Source organism: Hirsutella rhossiliensis, assembly GCF_020360975.1.
Source record: "Hirsutella rhossiliensis strain HR02 chromosome Unknown scaffold00004, whole genome shotgun sequence".
Lineage (NCBI taxonomy): Eukaryota > Fungi > Ascomycota > Sordariomycetes > Hypocreales > Ophiocordycipitaceae > Hirsutella > Hirsutella rhossiliensis.
Genome location: NW_025408670.1, coordinates 4,687,533 through 4,702,181, shown reverse-complemented (window position 1 = coordinate 4,702,181; position 14,649 = coordinate 4,687,533).

Sequence of the window (14,649 nt, the reverse complement as noted above, 5' to 3'; positions counted from 1 at the left end):
TTTTCTAAAACCTTAAAAAATTAAAATTAAGGAATACTTTTTAAGAGGCCTAGAAAACCTTTTATAAAAGGAAATTATATTAAATTAGACTCTTATATTAATAAGAAGAAGAAATAACCCTTTTCTTTATATATATTAAAAGCAAAAAAAATAGAAATCGATAATTAAATAAATAAAAAACCGGAAATTAATTTTTTAATTCCTCTTTTTACCCTTAAAGGTTATAAAAGCTTTAAAGAAAGAGTAAAGGTATATATCTCTTTAAATATCCCTAAAAAAGCTATATTTAATAATAAGTAAATAGGACCTTTAAATCCCTTTTAAATTAAAGACCTTATATATAAAGTAAAAGAGAAGGAAATTCTTTATAAAGCCTTAAAGAATAGAAATTTCTATAATTTTATACTTAATACTAGTACTACTAAGTATATAGTATTAAAAAAGAAATTCCTTATTAATTTTCGAACTATCTTTACTAAGGTTAACTAAGGAAAGGTATCTTATATAGTTATTAAAGGCTATAAAGATCTTCTTTTTAGATTCCTAAATAATAAAAAGCTATTTATCTTAAGAAACTACTTTTTTATACTTAAATTAAAGCTAAATATTATAAGCTAATAGTATTTTAAAAACACTTATACCTTTATTAATAGTAAGGAAATTTTCCTATTAAATAACTAAGCTAATATTATATCTAAAAGAAAATAGTAAGATAACCTTTATATCTTCTCTTTAAAAATACCTTTCTTAAAAAAAAGATATTCTTATATAATATTAATAATATAAGGAATAATATAAAGGATCTTAACTTTTATTTATAGTATTTAAGGTTAGGATATATAAGTTTTAAATCCTTACTAAAAACCTTTAAAAGATATAATAAAGATATAATAATCCTTTAAAAGGATATTATAAAAATAAAAGAATATAAGGCTTATATTAAAGTAAAAGTAACTAATAAAAGGAATAAATCCCTATTTAATAAGGTATATAATTACCTTAACAAACTTACTATTAATATTTAAAGACCTATAAAGACCCTTACTTATAATAAATATACCTTCTTTATATCCTTTTTAAAGATATTATTATTATTATTAAGATTATATTAAGGACTTAGCTAAAGGTATTTAAAACTTTTAATATTAAATAAGAAGGAAAAACTAAAGTACTTAAGGGAAAACCCTCTTTTCTTTTAATATAGGTCCGCCTTAAATAAGGTCTTAGTAGTAATATATATAAAATTTACGCTAGCTACCGCGGGCTTCTCTTATATATTTATATTTTAATATAGGCCCTCTTAAGCTATAGCTACTTTTATTTTAAGCGGCCGCGGCCTAGGCTTACTAGCCTAAGCCTACTTTAGCTATAAGGTAGAGAAGATATAGTTTAATAGAGAGCTATTTATAAAGTATATCTTAAAATAGCTTTAAAAAAGGGGTATTTTACCCTTTTTATTAGCACCGAATACCTAAGCCTAAAACGAAGGGGTAGAAAGATTAAAGGGTACTATAATAAAAAGGGCCTATATAATAAGACTTACTATAAAGCTTCTATATAACTTTTAGAGGGACGTCGTTAAGACCGCCTATTACTTATAGAACCGGACCCCTAGGGACCCTAAGGACCCTAGGGAACTAAACTAAGGAATAAACTAAAAATCCCCTTTTAAGCTCTTTATAAAAAAGAGGGCCTTACTAGCCTACCTTTATACCTATAGCTATAAGGTATATACTATAACTGCTAATATATAGCTAAAAAAAAAGAAGAAAAGAAAGCTTAATCCTAGAGCCTTTATTAGTTACCTTATTAATTATAATTCTATAAATATCTTTTAGATTTAGATTCCTTTTCTATAAAAGGTTATTTCGACTAAGGATATAATTTTTAACGAATCTAGCTTCTTCGATAGAAAGAGGGATTAATAGCCCCTCTTACTCTCTTAACGTTAGCTAATTTAAAAGATCTAAATTCCCCCTTCTTAATAGTCTTAAAAAGAGGTCCTAGATAAGGAAATAGAAGAAGAAACTAATATCGAAGTAGTCGAGGATAACGCTAACTTTAAAGAAGAAGAGGAAGCTACTAGATTAGATAGTCTAGTTAAAGAAGGAGACTATAGGAAAGTAGTAGAGCTAAAATACGCCTACCTTCCTACGCCTCCTTTTATAAAATAAGAAGAAGATTTAAAAGTAGCTTTTTTAGTTAGTCTTCCTATCTCGACGCTTAAGGGGGTAGGAAAGGCACCTCTCTTAAAGGATTACCTAGCTGCCTTTTTATCCTTACTTTAAGAAGTAAAGGAATATATAGGGCCCGATATAAAAGAAGACTAACTACTTTTTTATTTCGATCGTTTTTCTAACTTCTATCTAATAGCTATAAAAGACAGTTCCTATAAAGTATTTATAGTAAGCTAGCTCTTTAAGCTATAGCTATTAGTAAGGAAGGTATATAAAAGAGACCTCTTAGACCTACTAGTAAACTAAAAGTAGCTAGAAAAACACCCTTTTAGAGACTAGTTTTTCTAAGCTTAGAAAGACTACCTAGCCTTATATAAGGAGATAGGGTCTTTTAAAAAGGTCTTTAAGGAAAAAGTAAAAGCAAAATAAGTCCTTAGCTATAAGTAGGTCTTTATCTATAAGATTAATAAATATAGCTTCCTTTAAAAGTATAAAGCCTAGCTAGTTATTTATAGGAATTAATAGGAAAAAGGGGATTTACCTACTAAGGTAACTACCTTAGTAGGGATATCTTTTTAAAACCTTATAGCTATAGTAGTAGAATTTAACCTCGAGCTCGATTAAATAAATATAGTTAATACCTTTATTAACTACTTACTTAAGGAAGAAGAAGTTATTTATATATACCTTCTACTAAGCTTTTAATAGCTAGGAAAGGTTCTATAGCTTAGGAAAGCTCTATATAGATAATAAAGATTACCCTTTCTTTAGCAATAATATTTAATAGGTTCCCTCGAAGCCCTAAGCTTTAAGAAAGTCCCTTAGGAACTATATATAATATAGAAAGGTAAAATCACGGTCTTCTTTTATATCGACGATATTATCTAAGCCTACTTAAAAGAGAAAGAAGTAAATACTAAGGAGGCTATAAAAGGCCTATAATAAAGGTATAAGATAACTAAGCTAAGGGAGCTAAAATAGTTCCTAGGGATATAAATCCTTTAGAATAAGTCTTAATAGACTATCTAGCTTACCTAGGACGCCTATATTAATAAGGTCGGTTATAAACTCCTCTTTAATTCCCTTAATAAGAAGCTTCCCTTTATACTTATATTAAATAAAGAGCTTTTACTTAATCCGTCCTTTTAAGCTAAGGAGTAAGAGAAATACTAATATTAATAAAAGGTAAGCTCCTTACTTTTTTTACTAGACCGGATATCTCTTTTATAGTCTCTTAGCTAGCTAGATATAACTAGAATCCTAGCCCTAGGTACTAAGAAATAGTAAACTAAGTAATCCTTTATTTTTATTTAATAAGATTATATAGTCTATACTTAGTAAGGTAGGGAAGGAAACTAGCTACTAAAATCTTCCTTTATTTAAGCGATTCGTCCTTTATAGATAATTTATTAGATAGAAAGAGCTTATAAAGGTATATTATATCCCTTTTTAAAAGAACTATTACTTAGAGAGCTATAAAGTAAGCTACCGTTACTATATTAAGTATAGAGGTAAATCTACTAGCTCTTTTAAAAGCGTTAAAGGAAGCGATTTTCCTTAGCCGGCTACTTATTTATTTACGACTATAAATTCCGTGCCCTATTAGCTATAAAATATAATAATATATAGACTATATAGATTCTTATAGAGGAAAATAGTAAGCTATCGACCTAGCTATAGTATATTAATATCTATTAGTATTAGTTACGCTAAGAGGTCTAAAGGGGACTTATTTCCGTCTATTAGGTTTTAATAATATCGATAAAAGCTAATAGTCTTATAAATCCCTTACTAAAGTAAAAGCTAGCTATCTCTTTATAATAAATTAAGCTAGAAAACGTTTAAGAAAAGCTATCCTTAGAAGCCCGCTTTAAGAGTCTATAAGAGGAGCTAATAGTATATATAAGAAGGTAATGTTTATAGCTAAAGAAAAGGAAGAGGGTTTTCCCTTTAAAGGGCCCCTTATTTTAATTAGGTTTTTCTCTTTAAAGAAGGCCCTCTTTCTTATAGGACTTTCCTTTCTTTAGGCCCTTATTCCTTAAGTAGGTCTAAAAGAGCCTAGGGACCTAAAAGGGCCTTTAGTTTCCTTAAGTAAAAGGAGAAGTATAAAGCTAAGAACCTCCTTTATACGCTTACTAGCTTAAAGCTATATTAGCTATACCCTTAAGGGGTAGGCTATAGCTAAGGGGGTATATTATAAAGCGTAGCTTAATTTTATAGTTCTTAGAGATATCCCTTAGTAAGAGGGACTAAGGAAGCTAAAAACACTTAGTATAAAAGAAGGAAGAAGGAGCTAAAAAGAAGTAGAAAGGAGGGTAGGGGTATAAAGGGAATTAAAAGTAGCGATAGCTTCCTATAAAGGTAGCGAGAAATAAGACGGATATACTAGTAACCGCTAAAAAGCTAGTAAAAAGCTTAGTAGTTAAAAGGATATTAGTAGCTTCTTTAAGTAGGATCTTCTTTATTAATTAAGATACTAGATAGGTATAAAAAGGGGCGTTAGATAAAGGAAAGAAGGATAATTAAGGTAATATAATAATTACTCCCTTACTTTTATTACTACTCCTATAAGAATTAAATCTCTTTACCCTACCTATCTAACCCCTTACTTTTAATATTACCTTTATATAATTTTATATACTTTTTATATCTTACTTTATAAGAATTATATTACCTTACTTATCTTTCTTTCTTTTATTTAATACCCTTTTCTATACTTATTTAGTATTTAAATTTATAAAAAAGGTTTTACTTAAAAAAACTATTAATATCCTTTTAACTACTAAGCTTTCTATTAGTTCTCCCCTTTTTTTCTACCTATTACTAGTATATCTATCCTATTTCTTACTACCTTTATAAAAAGCTATTACTACTTTTACTTTACTTTAAACCCTTACCTTCCTTTTTATACCTCCTTTTAGCTTTTTCTTTTAAACTAGTTTTTTAGCTTCCTAGGTTCCTTATCTTAAGGGATATCTCTAAGAACTATAAAATTAAGCTATACTTTATAATAACTATAAATAGTATTTTTTTTCTTAAAAGTAAGTTATATAAATATAAAATAAGCGCTATAAGGACTAGCTTTATACTATATATATTAGCTATAGTAAGGAGTGTTTTATAGCCCTTACTAAAGATATATAAGGGAATATTATAGTATAACTAGTTAGGTAGTAGAAATAGCTAGAAGTATTATATTATATATATTATATTCTTTTTATTATAAGATTAAAGCTTATAAGAAAAGGGATTTCTTTTCTTAAATAAAAGTAATAAGTAGTCTAAGACTTATATAAAAGTAAGCTAAGTATAATTCCTTATTAATACCCTATTAATATATTAGTACTATATACTTAAGTGCTTTACTTACTTATACTTTTTAATAGCGCTTTTATAATTATCTCCCTTTTTATATAAACGTCTTAGCTATATCTTTAATATATATTACTTTTACTATACTATATATTTTTAGTTAAAAAGAAAGGTAGTTTTAGTTATATATTATATATATACGCTTATATAAGTATATATTAGTCTATACTCTATAACGTTAATAGTTATTATACTAGCGGTTACTATAAAGTAACTATTATAGTATCGCTTATATATTAGCTATATAACTATAATATAAAGAGTATATATATATATCTCTTACTTTTTCTATTTTCTTTTTTTCTTTAACTCTTTTACTTATAATTATTATAGAGTTTTATACCTTTTTTTATTAATCCTTATACCTTCTTATATAACCTTTTATTAATAATTTATTAATAATAATACCTTTTACGCTAAAGAAGATAAAGAGCTATAATACTAATTTCCTATACTATATATAGGAGTAGGTAGTAATAGGTTCGCCCTTAAAGTAAAAGTAATTAGCTTAAAAGTCTTATAGCGACGCTAGTTCCCCCTTAGTAAAGAAAGTTAAGAAAGGTATAAGGGAATCTTAGTTTTAAGAGACTCTTAGTATAGGACCTAACGTTAGCGAGGGTTATACTTCTATTACCTTATTAAATACCTTAACTCTAACTATTAATAAGCCTACCTTTATAAGCTAGGAAACCTATAAGTTTATTACCTTTATTAGCAATATTAATACTAATAAAGAGATTATACTTAAGCGCGCTTAAGTAAGTATAGATAACTTAGCTACTTTATCTTAATAAAGTAGCTTTAGTTAATAAGAGACTATTACCTAAGCTGCTTCTTAGAATAAGTAAGCTAATATTAATAATAAGGCCTAGCTAAATAAGGGCTAAAATAATCTTAATACTTAGCTAAATAAAGGGTAAGATAATAATAGTAACTATAATAATAGTAATAATAAAGATAGCCGCGATCTAACTCCTTCTACTAATAAACCTAAGAATAGTAGCGCTAAAGATAAAGGTACTTAAGCGGTAGTATAAAGTAGTCGTACTTTTATAAAGAGGTATACTTAATTTAAGGCTAAAGCTTACTTAGTTAAAGCTTAAGGGGTTATCCCTTATAAGCTTTAATATATATATTATTTTAGGTCCGTTATTAAAAAGTATAATATAACTAAGCCTAAGCTTATTAAAGTGCTTTTAATTAGCTATATTTTCTTAAGGGTTTCCTTAATATACTATATATAGTACTATAAATATATTATAACTTATAACTAAGTAAGTTTCCTCTTAACTTTAAATATTATAATTAATAGGCTAATCTTTCTTAAAGCTACTACTTTTATATTTAGTTACTAAGCTAATATAGTTATTATTATAGAGTACTTATATAAGCTTAATAAGCTAAAGATTAGTAATAAGGATACTAAGAATAATAGCTTAGATATAGGTATACTTATTTCTAAGGAGGGTAATTAGCGCTATCTTACTATTATAGTATAGTATTTAGCTAAGGCTTTCGATACTACTAAGATAGCTTATTATAAGTCCTTTAAGACTATAAGTATATAAAAGTTTATAGTTATAAGTTTTTATCTAACCTTTTTATTTACGACCGCTTAATAATATATTAGGTCGAGCGTACTAACTACTATATATTAATTAATAAGGGCCGCGAGCTTATTATTTACTTTAACCCTATACCCTTATTTAATATTACTTATATAAGCTTAAAGTACTAAGCCTAGGAATCCTAGTTAAAACTCTACCTTATTAATAGCGATATAGGCTATACTTCTTAGTAGTATACTTTACTATTTACTAAGGCTAAGGTAAGTACTATATTAATAAAGATAGGTCTTAATATAAAGGATAAGGAAAGAGTAAAAGATAAGGTAGTTTTAGTATTTCTAAAACTATTTAGTATAATAAAGGGGGCGCCTTAGTTAGTTCTTATTATACTAATAAAGAAGAAGGGTAGTTAAAAGTAATAAATAGTTCTTATCTTTCTTTTATTTAGTTATAACTATCTTTCTTTCCTTTATTATTAAGGTCTTTATAAAGTTATAGTTTAGTTTTATTTTCCTTAATAATATTTAATAAGTAGTATAAATAGTTTTCCCTTATTTTCTTATTTTACTATTTTATATATAGTTATAATACGTTTAAGTATACTAATATTATCGCGAAGCGTGGCCTGATTTCGCAGTTCTCGGAGATATCCCTTAGCACGAGGGACTAAGGAAGCTAAAAACACCTAGTATAGAAGAAGGAAGAAGGAGCTAAAAAGAGGTGCAGAAAGGAGGGTAGGGGCATAAGGGGAAGTAGAAGTAGCGATGGCTTCCTATAGAGGTGGCGAAAGATAAGACGGATATGCCGGCAACGGCTAGAAAAGAGGGGAAAACCCGGCAAAAAGCTCGGTAGTCGAAAGGACATTAGTAGCTTCTTTAAGCAGGATCTTCTTTGTTAATTGAGATGCTAGATAGGTATAAAGAGGGGCGTTAGATAGAGGAAAGAAGGAGAATTAAGGCAATACAACAATCACTCCCCTGCCGTAATTGCTGCTCCCGCAAGAATCAAATCTCTCTGCCCTGCTTATCCGACCCCTTACTTCTAATTTTACCTTCGTGCATTTTCATGCACTTCTCGCATCTCTCTTCGCGAGAGTTATAAGCCCGGGAGGAATAGTATTCCTATACCTTCCGGCTGCTATAAAAGGCACCTTTCTTGCATCCCTCGTGGCTTCCTTTTACCCCTCTTACTAGAAAAGCCGATTTTAACCGACTTTTCTACCTTTCCCCGCAATAATGTCGAAAAACGACTCCTCTGCCGTCCCTACGGTCCGTAGGACGATTCTTATAGAGCCCTAAGATTAGGATAAGTAGGTAAAGGAGCTACGGGCTCGTGTGGATAGAACCATCTATAATTTGGTCTTCTCTAAGAGCTTTTTCTGCTGCCTTAGGTGACTACGAGAGTCACCGTAAGGAATACCTTTACGAGATGAAGCTGCTAACTGCTGCACGCACGGCGATAACGGAATCCGTTAGTGCCGTAAAGCTAATCTCTCTTCGAGAGGAAGAGACTCCTAGGCAGTGGCTTTTAAAGCTCGAGACCTTAACAGCTCCCTCGAGAGGATATATAACTAACCGTATTAGGAAGACCTATACGGCCCACCTAGGAGCTTTTTCTGCTAGGAACCTACTAGCTTCTTCGTGGCTAGCTAAGTAGGAAGAAATCCTCGAGGAAGCTAACTAATACTTCCTTATAGAAGCTCTTTCCGGCTAGTAGCTACGGGATATATCTCTACTAATAAAGCCTATTAGTAACGGTTACTCGACTATCTTTCGAGAAGCTAGCCGGGAACTAGACGAAGAGGCTGCCAGAGTATAATAGCAAGCAGTCTTATTCCTTCGTGGCTAGCACTCGACCTAGACGGCTCGACCTGCTGCCCTAGTAGCTGCTGCAGCCCCTATTACTGCGGCTCCCGCTGCTGCTGCTGCGGCTGTTGCTCCTTCGGCTCCTCCTCCCTCGAGAGCCTCAACCCCGTCTTTAACGGCTGCCCCGGTCCCGGCTCCGCCTCTTGCTCCGGGCCCGGCCCCGGTCCCGTTAGTTAGACCGGCCCGACTAGTCCCCTAATAGACCTTTCAGTCCGTTAGTCGAAAAATCAGGGAACTAGTCGAAATCGAACCTCTTCGTTAAAATCAGTAATAAGGGGTAAAAGGGGGTTTTAAGCAGACCTTCCGGACCGGGACGAGGATTCCTCGAAGAAACGTACGAGGAGGAATCGACCTACCTACCAAGCATGCAAAAAGCCCTATCGGCTAGAAGACTGCTAGCAGGTCTTCGAGGAAAACCGACCTAAAGGAATCAACCCTTTAAAGAGGCTACGAGAAATAATACAACAGTCTCTTAAGGAGGACCCCTCGTTATAGAAGAAGATAGACGAGATTCAGGTTGCTAAGAAATAGTAACTAACAACGCCGCTGCCCCTATTCGAGCCGTAAATTCGAGGAGAAATCGTTAGTATAGCAAATCCGGCCTTCGTCTTCCCTACGGATTAATAAGGCTAAGACCAACCGTTAGAGCCCTCCGACTATCCCCTACGAAAATCAGCTATCCTTAACTCTAGTGCTTCCCTCGATATCTGCAATACACTCTCACGATTCCGGTCCTTTAAGAAGGCACGGAGGGAATATCTTATTGCCGGGGAATTAACCGTACGAATAGAGGGATATAGAAGGGTAAATTTCACGATAAAATTACTTAACGGATCTATACGAATTCTTCGACGAAAAAGGGTAGCTTTTTGCCCTCGTTTTTTAACGAGCCTGATTTCCTTCCGCCTTCTTCGAGAGGAAGGAATCTTCTAGGATACGACGTCTAAGCCTACGAGGCTAGTCTAGAAGAATCAGACGATTAGGCTTATCGAGGAAAAATTCGGTTAATTTATTCTCGAATTCCGACCTATCCTTAGGAAGGAATCTCTCGAGAAGTTAGCTTTCCCTACTAGGAGGATAGGATCTAAGGACCCTCTTCTAGCAGCCTAAGGAGACGGTCTTCTTTAGTACGCACGACTTAGTTACCCGGGCCCCCTAGCTTTATATAAGCTAGGCCAATAATAGGGCGTACGAATAAGGGGCCTAAAGACCGTCGAATGCGAACACTGCGGCTAAGGAAAGACTAGGAGACGAATTTCTAGACGAACGCCTTTACGGCCGGACTAGCCGTGTAAGGAAATTTAGGTCGACTAGACCGACGTCACTAGGGATTAGGAAAGCTTTATTAGGGTAATGTTTATTATAGACGCCTTTTTAGGGATAGTTTTCCCCTATTTCTTATAGACCTACCTAAGCAAGCATAACTAGTTTGCCCTCTAGGACTTTATTAACTAGATAAAATCCTACTTTAGCTACGAGGTAAAGAAGATACGGTCTAATAGAGAGCTATTTATAAAGGATGTCTTAAATTAGCTTCGAAAAAGGGGCATTTTACCCCTCCCGTTAGCACCGAATACCTAGGCCTAGAACGGAGGGGTAGAAAGATTAGGGGGTGCTATAATAGAAAGGGCCCGTACGATAAGACTTACTATAAGGCTTCTATACGACCTTTAGAGGGAAGTCGTTAAGACCGCCTATTACCTTTAGAACCGGACCCCGAGGGACCCTAAGGACCCTAGGGGACTAAACTAAGGAATAGACTAAAAATCCCCCCTCGAGCTCTTTACGAAGAAGAGGGCCTCGCTAGCCTACCTTCGTGCCTACGGCTGTAAGGCATACGTAATAACTGCCGATATATAGCTAAAAAGGAAGAAGAAAAGAAAGCTTAATCCTAGAGCCTTTATTAGTTACCTCGTTAGTTATAATTCTATGAATATCTTCCGGATCTAGATTCCTCTTCTACGGAAGGTTATTTCGACTAGGGATATAATTTTCGACGAATTTAGCTTCTTCGACGGAAAGAGGGATTAATAGCCCCTCTTACTCTCTTAACGTTAGCTAATTTAGAAGATTTAAATCCCCCCTTCCTAATAGTCTTAAGAAGAGGTCTTAGACAAGGAAACGGAAGAAGAAACCGACGTCGAAGTAGTAGAGGATAACGCCGACTTCGAGGAAGAAGAAGAAGAGGAAGCTGCTAGATTAGATGATCTAAACGAAGAAGGAGACTATAGGAAAGCGGTAGAGCTAGAATACGCCTACCTCCCTACGCCTCCTCTTACGGAATAAGAAGAAGATCTAGAAGCAGCTTTTTTAGTTAGTCTTCCCGTCTCGGCCCCTAAGGGGGTAGGAAAGGCACCTTTCTTAAAGGATTACCCGGCTGCCTTTTTATCCCTGCTTCGAGAAGCAAAGGAAGGTATAGGGCCCGATACGGATACTAAAGCAGACTAACTTCTCCCCTATTTCGATCGTTTTTCCGACTTCTACCTAACGCTAATAGAAGACGGTTCCTATAGAGCGTTTATAGCAGGCCGGCTCTTTAAGCCTCAGCTATCAGCCAGGAAGGTATATAAAAGAGACCTCCCGGACCTACTAGCAAACTAGAAGCAGCTAGAAAGACACCCTTTTAAAGACTAGTTTTTCTAGGCCTAGAAAGACCACCTAGCCTTACACGAAGAGATAGGGTCTTTTAAAGAAGTCCTTAAGGAAAAGGTAAGAGGAAAATAGGTCCTTAGCTATAAGTAGGTCTTTATCTATAAGACTAATAAACACGGCTTCCTTTAAAAGTATAAAGCCCGGCTAGTTATCTACGGGAACTAGCAGGAAAAAGGGGATCTTCCTACTAGGGCAACTACCCTAGCTAGGATGTCTTTTCGGACCCTTATAGCTATAGTAGCAGAATTCGACCTCGAGCTTAATTAGATAGATATAGTTAACGCCTTCGTTAACTGCCCTCTCGAGGAAGAAGAAGTTATCTATATACGACTTCCTCCTAGTTTCTAATAACTAGGAAAGGTTCTACGGCTTAGGAAAGCTCTATACGGACTACGAAGATCACCCCTTCTTTAGTAACAGCATTTAATAGGTTCCCTCGAAGCCCTAGGCTTTACGAAAGTCCCTTAAGAACCGTGTATAATATAGAAGGGTAAAATCACGGTCTTCTTTTACGTCGACGACATTATCTAGGCGTACCTAAAAGAGGAAGAAGCTATTATAAGGGAGGCTATATAAGGCCTGCAATAAAGGTATAAGATAACTAGGCTAAGGGAGCTAAAGTGGTTCCTAAGGATACGAATCCTTAGGAATAGGTCCTAACGGACTATCTAGCTTACCTAAGACGCCTATATCGATAAGGTCGCTTATAAATTCCTCCCTAATTCCCTCGATAAGAAGCTTCCCTCTACGCCTATATTAGACGAAGAGCTTTTACCTAATCCGTCCTCTTAAGCTAGGGAGCAAGAGAAACACTAATATTAATAGAAGGTAGGCTCCCTGCTTTTTTTTAGCTATTTCTATTAGACCGGATATCTCTTTTACGGTCTCCCGGCTAGCTAGGCATAACTAGAATCCTAGCCCTAGGCATTAAGAAGCAGTAAACAGAGCTATCCTTTATCTCTATTTAACGAGATTATATAGTCTACGCCTAGGAGGGCTAGAAAGGAAGAAATAAGCTGCCGAAATCTTCCTCTATTTAAGCGATTCGTCCTTTATAGACAATTCCTTAGATAGAAAGAGCTTATAGGGGTATATTATATCCCTTTTTAAAAGAACTATTACTTAGAGAGCTATAAAGTAAGCTACCGTTACTATATTAAGTATAGAGGTAAATCTACTAGCTCTTTTAAAAGCGTTAAAGGAAGCGATTTTCCTTAGCCGGCTGCTAATATCGTTACGACTATAAATTCCGACCCTATTAGCTATAGAATACGATAATATATAGACTATACGAATTCTTGCGGAAAATAGTAAGTTATCGACCCGGCTACGGTATATCGATATCTACTAGTATTATTTACGCTAAGAGGTCTAAAGGGGACTTATTTCCGTCCGTTAGGTTCTAACGGCATTAATAAAAGCCGACGGTCTTACGAAGCCCCTACTAAAGTAGAAGCTAGCTGTCTTTTTATAGTAAATTAGGCTAGAAGACGTTCGAGAGAAGCTGTCCTTACAGGCCCGCCTTAAGAGTCTACGAGAGGAGCTAATAGCACGTACGAGAAGGTAACGTCTACAGCCGAAGAAAAGGAAGAGGTTTTTCCCTTTAGAGGGCCCCCTATTTAATTAGGTTTTTCCCTTCTAAGAAGGCCCCCTTTCTTATAGGACTTTCCCCTCTTTAGGCCCCTTTTCCTTAAGTAGGTCTAAAAGAGCCTAGGGACCCGAAAGGGCCCTTACTTTCCTCGAGTAAAGGGAGAAGTATAGAGCTAAGAACCTCCTCTATACGCTTACCAGCCCGAAGCCGTATTAGCTATGCCCTTAAGGGGCAGGCCATAGCTAAGGGGGTGTATTACGAAGCGTGGCCTAATTTCGTAGTTCTCGGAGATATCCCTTAGCACGAGGGACTAAGGAAGCTAAAAACACCCGGTATAGAAGAAGGAAGAAGGAGCTAAAAAGAGGTATAGAAAGGAGGGTAGGGGCATAAGGGGAAGCAGAAGTAGCGATAGCTTCCTATAGAGGTAGCGAAAGATAAGACGGATATGCCGGCAACGGCTAGAAAAGAGGGGAAAAACCAGCAAAAAGCTCGGTAGTCGAAAGGACATTAGTAGCTTCTTTAAGCAGGATCTTCTTTATTAATTAAGATGCTAGATAGGTATAAAGAGGGGCGTTGGATAGAGGAAAGAAGGAGAATTAAGGTAATACAACAATCACTCCCCTACCGCAATTGCTGCTCCCGTAAGAATCAAATCTCTCTGCCCTGCTTATCCGACCCCTTACTTCTAATTTTACCTTCGTGCATTTTCATGCACTTCTCGTATCTCTCTTCGCGAGAAATATATTAATAAGTTAGTAGCGATTTAATAAGGACTTATTATTAATTTAATAGCGCCTCTTTATACTAATAAGTTTCCTTACCTTACTTAGTCTTATACCTCTTTATCTTAGTTAAGTAAGTAGTATATTCTTTAATAAGGTCTTAGCTACTTACTATATCTTTAGTATTAACTTATTAATTATACTTAGCTAGCTATCTTTTTTATTTAATAAGGAAAGGAGTATCGCCCTTAAATCTCTTTTAGTATTTAATCTTTAAACTTCTTATTTACCTTTATTACCCTTTAAGTTTAATATTAATAGGGTTTTACTATTTTTATAAGTACCTTTATACACCTTTTATAGCTTTAAGAGACTAATATAAAAAACGTTATAAAGGTATAAGTACTTCTTAGGGAGTATAAGATAATATACTTACTTTTTAATAGCTTCTTTAAGTAGGATCTTCTTTATTAATTATGATACTAAATAGGTATAAAGAAAGGCGTTAGATAAAGGAAAGAAGGAGAATTAAGGCAATATAATAATTAATCCCCTACCGTAATTATTACTCTTATAAGAATTAAATCTCTTTACCCTACCTATCCGACCCCTTACTTTTAATTTTACCTTTATATATTTTTATATACTTTTTATATCTCTCTTTATAAGAGTTATAAGCCCGGGAGGAATAGAATTCCTATA